Source organism: Strix uralensis, chromosome 1, assembly GCF_047716275.1.
Source record: "Strix uralensis isolate ZFMK-TIS-50842 chromosome 1, bStrUra1, whole genome shotgun sequence".
In the NCBI taxonomy this organism is placed as follows: Eukaryota; Metazoa; Chordata; class Aves; order Strigiformes; family Strigidae; genus Strix; species Strix uralensis.
In genome coordinates, this window is record NC_133972.1 from 117,011,676 (window position 1) to 117,025,846 (window position 14,171).

The window sequence follows — 14,171 nt, forward strand, 5'->3', positions numbered from 1 at the left end:
GGCAGACAGCTGAGCGAGTCTAGGTCCACCTTGTAGAAAAAGGGCAGCCTACAATGAATACGTGCTTACGCAATAGAGCAACCAGTCTGTAATACTTACAACACCGAGAGAGCGTTGGGAACGTATACTTAATCGGCCAGATTGAGGCTTTTCCGCTTGACTTGTTCTGATGCACACTTGGCGCTGAATTGGACAAAAGAGAGTCCGGGGCTTGAGTCCATCAGTGTAGCTTTTTGAAAAAGGCGTTAAATACATCGAGTGTATGAATTTGTTATTGTCTTTCAGCACCTGCTGTGTGGTCGAGGGTTTCATTTTCAGTGATCTTTCAGGACTGGAATAGAGATGCTTTAGTTGTACCATATTTGCATTAAGAAAATTGCATAGCACCACCACTTACTATTTCTGATGTGAACACAAAGTTAATTGTTAATTTTCTAGGGACTAGGCTAAATTTACTTGGCTTGAGTGTTCTATGTGACCTAACAGAATCTAAGTCTAGATCTATTTTATTGTTTATCTTGTAGGACACAGATGACTTTGGGATGAGAGGGACATAACACTCCTGACATATGTAGTTCACAAAAATAATAGAGACTTTTAAAAATAAAAGGCTTGGACCGTTTCCTTCTAAAATAAGTGACAAAATTTCATGGAATTCAACTTCATTCTTTAAATTTCTAAGCTGCACCGTGGCAGTGGATACCACAAAGATGGCAAGGCTGTCAGTCTGCTTAGCAAAACATTTTCTGGTCCCCATTTTGAATCAGAAAAAAACAGTAACGCTGAGAAGGTGAATTAACTAATACCCGAAGGTTAAAAGTGAAATTACAAAGCTTTGTTGAAGAAATCCTCACCAAATGTTTGTCAAGCCTTCTGCTGACTGATTATTCCAAGTCACTTGTTTCCTTCAACCTCATATCTGCTCTGTCCTCATGTAAGATTAGTTTCATTAAGTAGAATAACCCTACAAATACGTAATACAATTTGGAATAGTGTGGAACAGAATTGCTCTGGATTCTTCCTTAATCTCAGTTTCCTCCAGGTTTTAGAATTTGTGCATTTTATTGATGCCATGCTCAGCACAGCTTGAGGTGGCTTCAGGAGCTTCCCTAGAGAGTTTCTGTGCTGGGGCAGACATGTAAACATATTTACTGGTGAGATGTAGTAAAAACAGCTTTAACTTTGGTAAATAAAACCTACAGCTAACCATAGCTTTGCTTTCTGGGAAGCATCTCAGACCACGATAACAGTGTTTTTTGTGTTTTTCCTTGAAAGAGGAAGTTTTAGTTACTGAATTGGCCAACAGTAAAAGAGTCTATACTTTTTGCTGAAACCGGCTAGATATTATTCTGATGCAGAGCAGATGGTTTCCTCCCATGTGTCTCAGGTCTGCTGCAGTGCCTGGAGGTTTGTTGTGATTAGGCTGCCACAGGAGCATTTGAAAGGTCTGTTTAACTCGTGTTTTAAAAACAGGGCAGCATGAATGGTAGTGTAGTAGGCAGGATGCAGAAATAGCCTCACTGAAGGTAATTGTAGAAAATCACTGGCATGGAGAAACACTGTTGTAAAGGGGGAAAGTGCCCTCAATATTTTTCTAAGCAGGAGTAAGTCCTCGCTCTAAATGATGTTTGAGTGGCATTTGGAAAATAAGCGACTCCATCTGGCTCAGTAAAATTTCCCCAACCTTCTCTTTGTCTTGGTGGTAGAATATTAGTAGAATGATCACCGAAGGCTGAGCTTGAGAGGCTAAAATAGCAACTGAATGAAGCCTTGGTTTTTACAGATTTATTCAAGCTGTGTGACTCATGTAGGTAAAAGATCTAAAACAGAACTAAAAAGCCAGGAAATACTACTTCTTAGAAAACCAGTGGCTGTGGCAAGTGGTTTAAGACCATTCAAAATACTTTGCAGAAAAAACACAGCTGCCTGTAAGGCCTGTAAACAGATGGCAATATTTCTCTTCATCATTCTCCTGGTCAGTGATGACTGTTTTCTTGTTACTGTTCTGAAGTTTTTTCAAGCCTTCCTTAGCCTAGACCTGCCAGGCAGCATGAGCTTCTTACTGTGAGCTGCTGGGTGATTTTGAACGTCCGTTCACCTCCAAGCAGGTTGAGGCTGCTCTCTGCCTTGCTGGATCAGACTCTTGGCTTGTCTTTCATAACTGCCAAGGTCTTTCGTAACCTCCAGTCTTTCATAACCCCAAACACTAGCCAGTTCCTCTCACATGCCTTTCATAACCTGCACACACGCCATGTGTTTAATCTCGTCCACTTGGAATAGACTCGTCCTGGGTGAGCCTGAAATACTAGTGTTTCTTGGGTGCTTTGTCTGCTTGAATCCTCCTGAGCCCTGACCAGATTCATGTAGAGGTTGGGCTTCCCTGAGACAACAAATGCTCAGCAGAGGGGAAAACCTGTTCCCTCCGACCTCAGAGCAAGAAAACAGAGCATAGTCGTGCATTTCCTTCTCTTCCAGGGTGTGAAGCCCTGATTGATTTAGGTGTGGCTCAGCTGGAGGTGGCAGTCTCCCTGCCTGCCTGTCCTAAACTGCTGTGCAGCATTCATCGGCGTGGCTGCTCTGTGTGACACATGGAGATCCCCGTTGCGGTCCGCTCGATCCACGGTGCAAAAAGCAGGGTCACTCAGAGGGGAAGCTGCTGCAGCTGAAATTGGTTTAATTACACCTCAGCCGACAGCCTGCCATTCTCTTCTTCGACAGTAATTGCGTGCTGCAGTGATGCAATAAAATCAGTTGTAGTTTTTGCAGAGGAAGGGTGACCTCTCTCTGTAGGTGGCTGGCCATCGATGTGGAGTCCACAGATGTTTTCCAGCGCGGATCTTTGTCATTTCGCGGGTTTGATGGATGATCTCTTAATAGGGAATTAATGGGAGAGCAAGTGGCTAATGGCTTTAGTAGAAACAGAGGGGGGGGAAAAAAAGAAGGAAGTAATCTTTTCGAGTTATTAGCCTGAGTGTGGAAGAGCATTTCCTTAGCATGACAGCCAGAGGCTTGCTGCACTGTTATTAAAGCACTTTGGTGGGAATACATGCAGATGGTCTTTTTACACAGCATAGGATTATATTGGATTAGTCATATAAAATTGTTGTTTACCATCCCTAGCCCTTTTCCCTGGAGCTTTTATTAGTATCTCAAAAGAATGAAGTTTGAGTTTGCCTTTAAGAGGTAACCCAGATGACTAGTTTGTGCAAACTACTACAATATTGTAGTAGTTCAGTGCAATTGTAATGTTGCAGTAAGAGATTTTATAGCCGATAAAAGAGGGTGTTTGGCCCAGATTTTTGTTTTGCCTTTTGGGTGTACAAGAAGGGAAGGTAAGGAGATGTTCTCTCTTCTTGCTGGACACCCTAGAAGAGCTGTGCTGATCCCCCTTCTGCTTTATCAGAGACAAACAGGAATTACTAACACTGGCACTGTTTTTTATAATGCTTGCTAATGACTCATTAATGACATAACTCTTGATTAATGCACTGTTCTACATGGTGTATTAGATGTTTCTTGTGTTCACTTTCTGTCATGCAGAGTCATATTCTGACCACCTTTCTTCTCTATGTCCAGAAGGCCCAGGGATCCCTGCTTGGACACCCTCTGCGTGTTCCCTCCTGCCACAAACTAAGCAAAAGATAGTCTCAAATATGCAGTGCAGGAGTCTCCCTTCAGATCTAACCCGTTGGTTAATGTGGAAATGAAGATTTTTGGCTTCAAGGTCTGACAGACAGCTCTACTGGTAAAATGACATTCTTCAGTGTTTTCTGGAGTTTTCAGACTGGCTCTGTCATCCCGGGAAATTTTCTCTTCCGGGAGGTATGGCTGCAAGAGCTTTCCTGGGGTGCAAGTGCCTTTGATTCTCCATCGAGAGATGTTTTTCTTCTCTGGAGGGAATTCTGTGGACAAGGTAATACAGTCCCAAGCTGTTACTCTTTTTCCTAGACCATGTCTGTGAGTGTAGAATAATAGGTGGTTAGGGTCTTTTTCCCTAGCTTTGAAGGGAGAAGCGTCAGACTGTCTCTGGCACATGCATGCCAGTATTGTTTTTTGAACATTATCCACTGAAAATGCTAAAAATAATATGCACCCCTTGCCCCAAAAACAAACTAGTATTATAACCTGATGTTTCTATCGCTGAAGGTGGTACAGAACTTCTGTCAGTGTACTGTAGCAGGGATCCCTGTAGCCTAATTTGGTTTAATAAATATTACCTCTGCTTGGTTTTGTCAGCTTTAAGATTAAAACAATTTCCTCTTACTCTTATATATTAGGAGAAAAGATTTCTTCTTTCTAATTCTGCAAACAGTCATCTTAAATCCAGTCAGGTCTTGGTGCCTTTTGTCTTGATATGCAGGAAATTTTCATGTTTTGAACTGAATTCTGAACTTTTGCATTTAGCTGTCCTCTGTGGTTGTGCCAAGCCAGACTGCTTCTCCCTGTTTCAGGGAAGGCTCCTGAACACAAATGGGGTTATTACTTCCTGACCCAAGCTCAGAAGAAGATGGAGAAAGGTCCTTTTTCCCGTGTTGGCCATTTTATTTGAGATTGTTCCATAATTTTTCATCTGACGTTTGTCTGTGAGATTGGCAGCACCAATTATGCCAAAGAACGTAGCGGGCAGAAAGACTGCATGAACTTTGCCATCTTCTGCCCTGAAAGGGGCTTGGGAGTCGTTGCTGACAGAGCTGGTAGATGGAATAAAAGAGAGATTAATTTGGGACAGGTGAAATTTTTATGTGTTTTTACAAAGGTGTGTAGAATATCCCAGGAGAATTTGAATTCCTGGAAAATCTCAGGAGGTTAGTAAGTCTCTGAGGGTCAAAAAGACACATACTACCATTTAATCTGTGTGGAGGAAAGGCTACACTTGGAGTTATTTTAGGGCTGCATCAAATAATCCTGTGCTCATATATTTTTGGGCAAATCAATGATTTCAGTGTACATGTAGCTGACAAAAAGTGCTATGGGTCACATTCCTGCTGTTTGGCAGTAAGTAGCAGGCTCAGCACCGCTGGAATTGATGACATTTTCATTCGTGTGTGCCAGCATGAAATGTGTCTCTGTTCATACCTAGCTGAGTTAGAAACACAAATGCAAGAGTAAAAGAATGTGTTCAACAAATCAGCTGAATAATAGTGTAGGAAATGTTTCTGTTGTAATTGTTTACAGTGGAAGGTAAATATCTTAGTGGCATGTCATACATTTACTGCCACAGAGAAGTTTTTTAAAAATATTGTTAGTATCTCTGGAAAATGAACATGTTTCCTAATCAAGTACACAAAATTCTTTTATAATTTATATAAACTGTGTTTTGTGTATACATGTAGGCTAACATTATCTTTTGATTTTTGGATGCTTCAAAATCTGATGTCCAGTGCTACCCAGCCTTGGGCCATTTTTACAGACCTGATGAGTATCTTTAATTTGGAAGAATGGATGCTCATTTTGGAGTGGAGCCACTCAAAATTGGTGACCACTTTTGAAAATGTTTGATTGTAGTGTGCATGGTAAAACCTACAAGAGCTTCAGCTGTAGCTTTTTCCAAGAGTTTGAAGGTAGAAGCAGGGTTTTTTTTTGGTGTCATTTGTTCGATAAAATCTAAATCTTACATAAACTCCTTGCAGGTGTAATGGCATAGTTGAGAAACTGGGCTGTTGTCTGCTTCCTCCATCTATCTTCAATTCCCATGACAGCCATGGAAAATCAGGACAGAGGGAGGCTGCGCAGCTCAGTTTCTGGGTCAGAAATTGGGAATTCTTGTTTCCCTTTTAGCTCTGTTGGCTCAATTCCCAATTTTTCTTCATGTTGTTTTCCAGCCTGTAGAATAGAGATGTTCTGCTGGTAACAATTTTCCAGTTCTTGGGTCTTAAAAACAGCACGTAGCTGCTGCATCATTGTCAACTCCTGGGTAAGCAGGAGAGCGGCAGTGTTCCCAGAACTAGATGTGTTTGCAGAAGAGCTTGGGAAACAGGGTCTGCAGATTTCACATCTGAGAATGACCCGAGACACATTGTGGTCTTGTTTTCTCCGCTACTTCTGACCTGTCTAGGTTGTTCCCTGAGTACTGCCTGGTGCTGCCCTTTCCATGTCCACTCAGGTTTCTGCAGAAGCCCTGAATTAATCCATCCGTGCTTCCTCCTCTTTTTGTTTTACTGCTCCACCCACAGTATTTTAAAAAAACAAACCAAAACCAAACACCTGGGTACCATAGGCATGTAAGTCCTAGCAAGCCTTGCACATTCCTTATAAAATACTATTCCTTGATATTCAAGTGGCCTTGCCTTGTATGGTATTAAGCAATTATGACTACTCCTGACATTCCCAATATTGAGGAAAAAATTGTTATTCTACTCATACTGTCTACCGTGAGATACTGGTACGTAGGGTGTGCTGGATTCTACTGTGCTGATCTTTCTCCACCACACTGTCTTATACTACAGCTTCCCTTTATCACTTAAAAAATTATTTCTGAAGTCATTTTACAAAGTTTTGCAAAGTATTAGAATTATTATTATAGCAGAGCATGTTCTCCCCTAAATTAATAACATAGCATAATTAAAATATTGGCCTAAAAGGGGCTTTAAAATGGTCTGTCTACTTGCTGTATGCCAGTATGCTGTGCATATTAGATACACCTGTATCCAAAGTCGTCATCGTCATCATCATCTATCTAGGTTGGAAAGGACCTTGAAGATCATCTAGTCCAACCGTTAACCTAGCACTGACAGATCCCAACTACACCATATATGCCTCAGCGCTATGTCAACCCGCCTCTTGAACACCTCCAGGGATGGGGACTCCACCACCTCCCTGGGCAGCCCATTCCAACGCCTAACAACCTGTTCTGTAAAGAAATGCTTCCTAATATCCAGTCTAAACCTTCCCTGGCGCAACTTGAGGCCATTCCCTCTTGTCTTTATCGCTCATTACTTGGTTAAAGAGACTCATCCCCAGCTCTCTGCAACCTCCTTTCAGGTAGTTGTAGAGGGCAATGAGGTCTCCCCTCAGCCTCCTCTTCTCCAGACTAAACAACCCCAGTTCCCTCAGCTGCTCCTCGTACGACATGTGCTCCAGACCCTTCACCAGCTTCGTTGCCCTTCTCTGGACACGCTCGAGTAATTCAATGTAAATTGAATTGAATTAAGTCATGTCTGATCATTCTCTGATCTGTTTGTTAAAACCTTGAGTGAGGGAGACCTATGTGTATTTTTCTTCTTTGATTTTAAGAAAATTTTCCCTGTCATCCAACTGAAATTATCCATGTTGGAAAGTAACTTTATTTCTGCTCATCATCCTCTAGAGGTCATGGGAAACAATTATTACCATCCTTTACAATAACCAAAGTTAAAGACGAAGTCAGTTAAAATGATTCTTGGCGGTCTCAGTTTTCTGGACTAAATGAACACAGTTATTTCAACCCTTCCTGATATGTTGTATTTTCTTCCACATATAATTTTTATTTCCGTTTTCTAGACTCCTCAGGACCTCACCTGAGATCTTGTTTGTGCTGGATAAAACAGAATATAATTGAGTAATTACACCTCGGGATACTGCTACTCCATCTGAAAATGGGATTTCCCTTTTTCTGCAGCACCATTGCGTTGCTGGCTGGTATTATACCTCCCAATTTTATTTTATTTTTTTTACTACTACTGTAGCCAGTTTCATCCAGCTGTATTTTCATCAAGAAGTGACTTCCTGGTTTTCATACTATGAACTGTCAGTTTTTAATTTATTCAGTGTTAGTTGCTGATTAAAGTAGTAATTTTGTTGCTAGGATAATTAGGGACAAGGTGCCTTGTCATGGGCCCCAAGAATTAGCAGTGTCGTGTGGCTGCTTTTGCAGTTATGGAATCAGTGCAGAAATCTTCACAGACAGAGAGGATTTCTGGCAGCAGTTAACAGCACGGGCACGTTGTTCCCTCCCGTGCACTCTTGAGTTGTTAACAGCCTCACAGCTTGGATCTTGTGTATGTTCAGCTCAGCACAGTGGCTTTTACCTGGCACTGTGACTCCTGTGCAAAGCGCAAGGAGTTAGCCAGATGGGTGATGGGCTGATCGGGGTTGATGGCGGAGGAGGAGGGATGCTGGAGTTGTTGTGCCCTGAGCTGGAGGTGTGTGCCACCTCCCTTAATCTGATTACAGTTACCGTTCCCACTTGCAGCCCAAAGTGACCTGGGTTGTTTTGTACCATGTGTTAGGTAAACTGTAGACCCACAGTAGGCAGCATCGAGCTGCTGTCATCTCCCCTCTCTTTTCCCAGACATGAATGGTTCCTCGCAAAAATTGCCAGGCTCTGCAATCAGGTGGGCTACACGGTCAAGATGGAGGGGCAGGCGGCACCTGGCAACATTTTACACCAAAAACCAAAAGATGGCAACCTGTGATGAGCTGTAAGTAACAAGAGAGGCAACATTTTATACAAAGACAGGAGATGCAGAGAACGTAAGAAGACAGTTTAGAGACTTAGAGAATGAGAGAGAAACAGGAAAGGTTTTGAACTGCCAGTAACAAAGTATTGGCAGTAATCACTGATTTGGTTCAGTCTTGCTGTGGTGGGTTATCTCCTTGTGGCTGGTTGGTGTGTGTAAGGTCCAGTCCTTCATGAGGGTGGAAGTGCTTTTGTCCTGCCTGTACATCCTCCAGCCTGGTCTGCCAAAAATACATGCAAAGTACAAAACCCAGAGACAGCAAATAGCAGTGATACCAAGTACCACAAACACTAAGGATACAAAAGACCCCACACTGGGCAGCAGCATGGGATGCTGTTATCTCCTCCTGCCTTGGTGGCTGTTGCTTGAACAGCCTGTACTGTGGCTTCGGTTGTGATGGGAGCGGGAGATGCAGAGAATGCTTTTGTAGAGATACATAACTTTGTGCGTATTGATGTAGAAATATGCCCATGCAGATCTGTAACTGGCAGTATTCTCCATCCCACTCACTCAGTATCTTTTAGTCGCAGAAAATAAAACTGCAAATAAAACTAATGACGATTTAAAAGAGACAAGCTGAGGCTGGGTGTTTTTACGCCGGCTCCAGAGGCTGAAGTTCACAGCCACAGTAGAGCTGATACCGGAGCACCCACAGCCGGATCAGGAGCCCCGCTGTCACCGTCCGGTGCAGGCTGGGGTGGGAGATCTCCGCCTCAGGGCGGGTAAAACGCGCCGGGCGAGCTCCGGTGCGAGCCCTTCCCGGCCGCAGCAGTCCCCGCCCGAGGGCGCTCGCTGCTCACACGGCGGCCAACGCGCTGGGCCCCGCCCGCCTGGCACCCCGGCCGAGCCCCTCCCGAACGGAGGGAGGAGACCTGCCCGGCGCGGGGGCCGCCGCCTCCCCGCTCCCGTAGGGCCCGGCGCCGGGTGGAGCGGCCGGTGCGCCGCTTGCGGCCCTGACCCTGGCAACGGGGGACGGGTGTAGCCAGGGCCCTTGACGGGGCGCGGTCGCTCGCTTATGCCGTCTACGGCTCGGAGCCTATCCGGGTGGGTTTTGGTGGCCTAGGCGCCTGCTTGAGAGGCGTGAGGCGGTGACAGGCAGTGATTAGAGCAGCTAGGCGGGGGCCTTCCTCGGCGCAGTCCCACCGGGGCGGCGGGTGCGTTTGAAAGCGGGTGCGCGGGCCCCGGCCCCTCCCGGGGCGGTGTTCCCCGGCGCCATGGCCCTGCCTGCCGTCCACAAGTGCCTCCAAGTGAGTGGGGCCCCTTGGCGGTGCTGGCCCGCGGGGAAGCCATCCCGTTCGTCAGGGGCCCGCCCCGGCTCTCGGGAGCGCCGCGGGAGGCCCTTCCGCCCCGGCCCGGCCTGGAGAGAGCGCCCAGGAACACACGGGCGCGGCGGCTCTCGGCTCGGCCGGGCTTGCCTTCACCTTAAGGGGCAGAGCTCAACGCTAACAGCAGCTTACGGTTTCTCGTTGCTAGTCTTCCTTCCGTTGACCGAGTGTCGGTCGGTAGCTTCAGTTTTACTTCGTACCCTGTAGGTTAAGGCAATATAGGTAGTGCACCTGGGTCGTAGATGAAGTGATGGGCGCGATCACGTACTGCTGGACGAGGTTCAAGCAAATGTGCATGCAAGAAATTCTGCTAATGCGGCTGTAGTTAGTCTGTCAGCTTCAGTGAGGTTAAAACAAAAATAAATACGAGCTTAGTTGCAGAGCTGATGTTTAGAAGTACAACTGAAAACTTGTATGTTTTGTCCCTTTGCGATTTATTTTTTAAAAATGCTAAACCGGTTTGCCTTATCATTCACTAATGAATTAGGAAGTTACATTAGAAGCCTTTAATGTGTATGTTAAAGAAACTGTGTTTTAGTCAATTCTTCATAAAGTTGAAAGCCAACTATTTTTCCTGCCGTTTTCCTTTATATATTTATATAGTTTAAGGTAAACGTAGTAAAGCTTTTGGGAGAGAATTTTAATCTGACATGTTATCAGCTTAATTAATACTTGATCTGAAAATGTTGCTTCATTTTTTTTCTTTTTAATTCTCTTTTCAGCTCAGTGATGAAAATGAACAGTTAGTCAAGAAGTTGAAAAAACTACACATAAAAAATAAGGAGCTAGAAAAGAATCTGGGTCAGATCCAAGAAAAAAAGCATCTGCAGAAGTTAATGCATGACTGTGTCACAAGCAGAGAGTAAGAGTTGTAAAACATTTCTTTTTGTGACAAAAGAAGTGCAATATCTTGGGTCTTTTATCTTGATATTCTTCAGATGAACTAGGCCTTATCTGGTCTGCATATTTTGAGGGGCCGTCTGTGAACAGGATGGTGGGGATGGAGAATGTTGGAGACGCGTAAAGGAACAAAGAATGGCAGGGGCAACTTGTACAAAAGTCATCGGCGTAGTGAAAGAAACAGTTTTAATATCAATAAGTATCACCCCTGCTTAGCCAGCATGCTAACTTCAAAGACTTTTAGACTATTTTTCTGCCAAACAGTAGTAAGATAGTTAAATTGCATCAATGCTATTTAAAAGATTTGGAAACTGGGACCTTAAGACCTGAAAAACTATGCTGCTAGTGTTTTGGAGAGTGTCCGGCTAGGATTGAAGAACCTGCAAAAATTTTCAAGTTTAAATTCTGGTGGGTTTATGATCCTGCATGGAAACCTCTACTATAAAATCAAACTGAAAAGTAACTTAGTGTTTTTCAGTTGCTTTGTTTGATCCAATTAAAATTGTAACATCCAGTTTTATTAAGCTGTTGTGTTTGTTTCAATTAAGTGTTCAAGTTCAAACAGAAACCCATTTATGGCATAAGGGTGGATACAGCAAGGATCTTATTCTAGAGGGTGACAGTGTCAGGTGAGTTCTTGGAAATTGCTTCTTCACATAATTAAATATTCTCTGTAGGGTGGAATATGTTGTTCATAGTTAAGTCACTTGAATTTTTGTTAACTGTTATGGAAGCAGCTTTCAGCCTTTGAAACAATGGAAAATCATTTTATTTATGTTTTAAAAGGAAATACTAAGTCTTAGATTAAACTTGAAAATAGCACTAAACAAATAACAAAATGGATTTCTTTCACTGAGAAAAATTGAACGAGCCAAGGAAGCTCCTTCGTGTGTGCGCGCCCATGTGGTCTTTTTTGTAGATTTTTAACCTAGAATTATGTAATTTCAGTTTCTATTTTGTCGTAACTTTCTTAGCTCATTTTTTATAACTCAATTTTATGTGTATATAAAATTTATAGGCTGGTACTATTTTCAAAATAAGCTAGACACATGATTTTACTTTTCAGTCTAATTGATTTTGGAAGTGAGCCACTGCTTACTGTAGTTAGCCAGAAATGCTAGAAATAAACTATTGTAACTGCTTTTTTGATGCAAAAGATGCTTTTTTGCTTTAAGAAAATACAACTAGTCATCCTACATAAAATGTTACATCCCTCTATGACTTGATTTTAAAATAAATAGGCTGTTCCATTCTTTCAAAGGCTACTTTTTGTCCACTTACAGAAGTGGGTTGTGGATCTTACGAAGTGAGCAGCAGTTCCTGCGTCTTTTGATTCACACATCCTGTTTTTAATGTTTCCTTTAGGTGGCTGTAGAAGGCCCATGGGTTTTTTTTCTTCCTTTTTTTTTTTTGTTTTTTTAAATACCTTTACAGTGGACCAGACTCTCTTTGCAAACTGCATAAGAAGGCTGGGTGTCTAGCTCTGGGCTTGAATTGAGTACCTAATTAGATGCTTATGTGAAAGAAGTCTGAGTTACTCTTTTAATCTAGTGCTGGACTTGTTTTGTATTAGGTTGCACATAGATAACCCGACTTAGCTTTTTTTTTTACCATCTTATTTGTATGTTATTTTACAAAGCTGTTCTGTACTACAGTATTGCTCATCCTGCTTGTGCGCAGTCATGACCTAGTATGAATGTCAGGTCTTATTTGAATTCCTAATAAAATAGGAAAAATGTTCGTGTTGATCAGTTACATTATGGGCCTGATACATGTAGACAGAATGCTATGAAATATGGTAGGAAGTTAATGTAGCAGAACTTGATGCAAGGTAATATCAAAGGGAAAGATAATATCCTAAACCTGTTTATTTTATAGAATCATAGAATGGTTTGGGTTTGAAGGGACCTTAAGATCATCTAGTTCCAACCTCCCTGCCATGGGCAGGGACACCTTCCACTAGACCAGGTTGCTCAAAGCCCCATCCAACCTGGCCTTGAACACTTCCAGGGAAGGGGCATCCACAACTTCTCTGTTTACATTGATTTTACACACTCACACTCATTTTCTCATAGATTTCACTCACTCATATCCTCACAGCCACATACTTGGAAACAATGAGATGTTTTGTGCAACACAGAGCTGGGAATGCTGCCTCATGAGTCCTCATCATGCATTCTTGATTGGTGGCAGGAAACTAGTTTCTGGACACACCTTTCTCTCCTTTTTAGGAGGGGTCTTTTGCTATTCCCGTTGTGCTAACAGGGAGAGGAATGATATGTGTGACATGCTGCAAAGTGTTGCCACCCTCCTGTTGCTGGTGTATAGGTCTTCCATCAACGAGTTATTTGTACTGAGGTTTAATCAGAGCGTGGCCATGTGGGTTGGGCAAAACCAACAGTGTCCTCAGTCTGACTGAGTGAAAGGGATTCTTTGCCATTGATACAGACCATTCTTTTACCTCTCAATTTGCTGTTTTTTTTTCTGGTGCTTTCTGTGTTGCCGGTCATACTTCATTCACACCCATCTTAAATATTTCTGTTACAAGTCTCTACAGTACAGCTACAGTCCAAGTGATCTCTGTGGGGCGTCTGTAATACTTTTATCATAAAGGATGCACATTTTGTTGGCTTTCATATTTTATTGCAATTTATGCATTTCTTCTGTTTTAGACTACTTCAGATGTATAATGAGCTACAGAAATGTTACATTAAAGAAATCAAAACAAACCAGGAGCAAAGTGAAGCAATTAAAAATCTCACTGTAAGTAGAATTTGTAGTAGGAGATGGTATCAAATAGCCAAACATAAGCTTTTAGGGAGACTGAAAAGTAATTCCTACATTTGTAAGATGAGCCCGTGTTTTTCTCTTTATATTCATTTTTGTTTCCCATGCCACTGAGATAATGCAGAGTGGTCTGTAGTTCCTTTTGAAAGTGAACTCTGTCACTGATATGTCTGTAACTGAAAGCTCTCTCCCCTTTCCTTGCTTTTTTCTTTACTTACCTACCTACTCCTCTTTCCAACTGTATATGCATCTTCCGACCTCTCTTGCACCAGCCCTGATATTTTTCTCTATGTGTCACGAGCTGATTGTTTTCAGACACCCAGCAGTAAGCTAACCAAATGAAGGCAAATAGTCTGTCAGGTAGCAAGATCTGTTGGCTTGCTGTGCAAAGAGACTAGCATCATAACTGGAGCAAAGGTGGGGTTGCGTGGCCAGGAGTGGTTCAAGAAGCTTCAAGTGGGTATTGCCTGCCTCTTTAGGCATTGATCAAGCATTACAGCTGACCAGTCTAATTAATTTTCTCTTGGGAGTCTGGAACATGTGCTTCATTTGTTTGTAAATTAATACTCGATATGATTTGGATTATGTGTGCTTTTAAAAGTTGGCAGTTGCTGCTATAAAAGTATGCTTTATTGTGTGGAAGGGTTTAGTATCTTTGTCCATGTACATTTATACTGTCTTGTGAGCATGTGCTCAGTAACAGATTTTTTTAAAAAACTTT

At 42.7% G+C, this 14,171-nt stretch overlaps 1 protein-coding gene across 4 annotated transcripts in view; it reads left to right on the top strand.

Moving 5' to 3' along the window:
- Positions 1-14,171, top strand: part of MPPE1 (metallophosphoesterase 1) — a 34,615-nt gene that overhangs the window by 804 nt on the left and 19,640 nt on the right. Inside the window, exons 1-3 of one of the 4 annotated variants that reach the window (XM_074878133.1) lie at positions 10,610-10,625; positions 11,212-11,292; positions 13,336-13,426. The exons of 1 other annotated variant lie outside the window; for it this stretch is intronic. The gene's annotated coding sequence lies outside the window, so the exon portion shown is untranslated. Of the gene's footprint in view, positions 1-8,269; positions 8,400-10,485; positions 10,626-11,211; positions 11,293-13,335; positions 13,427-14,171 lie in introns of those variants that run through there. 2 more of the 4 variants (XM_074878151.1, XM_074878159.1) reach the window with 2 other exon arrangements.